The sequence below is a fragment of the Monopterus albus genome, unplaced genomic scaffold, assembly GCF_001952655.1.
Source record: "Monopterus albus unplaced genomic scaffold, M_albus_1.0 scaffold460.1, whole genome shotgun sequence".
Lineage (NCBI taxonomy): Eukaryota > Metazoa > Chordata > Actinopteri > Synbranchiformes > Synbranchidae > Monopterus > Monopterus albus.
In genome coordinates, this window is record NW_018128340.1 from 97550 (window position 1) to 99588 (window position 2039).

Genomic DNA, 2039 nt, shown 5'->3' on the forward strand with positions numbered 1-2039 from the left:
TCTTTCTCTTTCCTGCTGTGAACAGACACACGATCGCTCTTCATCATCGCCTCTGTCCTCTTCCTCTGAGCTCCAGCTGTGGGACACATGACGGCTGCCTTCCATTGGACGACACTGGCTGAAAGTTGTGTGCCCTGACGCATAGCTCTGATTGGCTGATTGGCCCAAACTTGACTGTTCATTCATGAATTCCTCCCACTGCCCTGCGACCGATGACCTTGGCGGCAGCGACTCATTCCACATTACGTTTTGAGACTTTGAAGTTAGTTATATATAAAACGACCAGGATGCAGGTGTCCATAGTGTGTAATGTGGGCGGGAGTGGTGAGCACCCAGTGAAGGACTGGCGGTCAGCGGCAGCAGCCAACACCCCCAAGATCAGGGCAGAGTTCTCAAGCAGGACCACCCTGCTAGGCCACGCCCACATGAAGAAAGCCCTCGGTCGTCATAGCAACATGAAATACAGGTGAGACAGCGTGAGAGTGACAGAGAGAGGGTCACATGACCAGACAGGTGCAGCCTGGTGACTCAGGTTCATATTTAATGTGTGTGTGTGTGTGTGTGTGTGTGTGTGAGGATGAGCAGCTACATCTGAGCCATTCAGAGCTATTGATTAGCTGTCAGGTATTGATTGATGACTGACATGTGTTAAACCTGATCCACTGACTCAGTTTGAACTCTGATGACTCCAGTTACATGTTCAGGGTCTGAACCCGGGTCCTGGTACCGGGTCTGGGACACAAAGAGACGCCTTGTTTTGATGGCCCAGTTTCAGGCAGTGACTCAGCACCAACCTGTGACATGGAAGAATCCTCTGACACTGACAGCATCAGGGACCTCAGGCTGGACTGTGACAGAATCCTGACAACCTGGACTCAAGACATGAACATCTGTCTTGGTCTGGACTCGGACTCTACTATCACAGACCTGGGCTCAGACTTGTGCCGAGACAAGAGTATCAGCTTCAGCTTGGACCTGAACATTAAAACCAGCGACTGGGACTCGAACAGGCTGCAGACACAGCTGAAACAATCGCTTCTCTGCAGGTTTGTGCTCGTGTCACCAGGGGGCGAAACGTTAGTCTGACTGGCTTTTTACTCTCCAAGGTTTTAGAGTAACGAACGAAGGTGCTGTGACCTTCAGGAATGTTTCACTGCGTCCCGTCTCCCTCTCTGCTCTGTGTGCAGCGCTGGGCACCGCCCTCAGTCACTGGTCTCCTCCTGGTCCAAATAGTCTGATTTCTACTGGAATAGGTGAGTGAAGACTCCCGTTCTGTCGAGAGTTCCAACTTCAGAACATAAATATTTCTACTTTACTTCAACATTGACTTGGACGTGAATGTGCTTCACTTCATCTTGGACCAGACTGAGACTTAACGGACGATCAGAACAGAAAGAACAGGTTTTCGTTCTAGCCCTTTAGTGTGGACGTCCTCTCTGTTCCTGTCTCAGAGTCTCTGACGTCTGAAAGTTAAAGTCAGAGGAAACATCATCAGCTGGCGCTTTTTCTTCTTCTTTCACTTTGCTTTTGCACTTCCTGTCTCACACGCTCTACTTTAGATGTAGTCAACACTCTGAAGGCACACGCTGTAGTTCATCAGCACACGCACACTCATCGACTGAGTGACCTTTGACCTCAGCACAACCACAGTGAACGGTCCTGGTGAATAAGAGTGTGTGTGCTCGTTAAAGGCAGAGCTTCAGTTAGAGCCAATCACATCTGCTGACGTGTGACTGGTCGTCATCAGTGTCTCTGGTCAGTGGTCATCCTAACTGGTGACCACAGCTCCCATCATGCACAGCTGGCCGCTCTGTAGAACTGGCACAACAACACAACATCCAGTGGCACAACAACACTAAAACACAGTACTCACAATATTACAAGGAGCAGTTACAAGTGAGTGATATGCAGCAAACACACAAGCCCTGCAGACACACAACAGAACATCACACCGTGCTGACGAGGTGGGACGTGGAGTGAGGGTCGGACGTGAGGAGGAGAGTTCAACAATCACTAAACAAACCAAAGAGAACAAACGC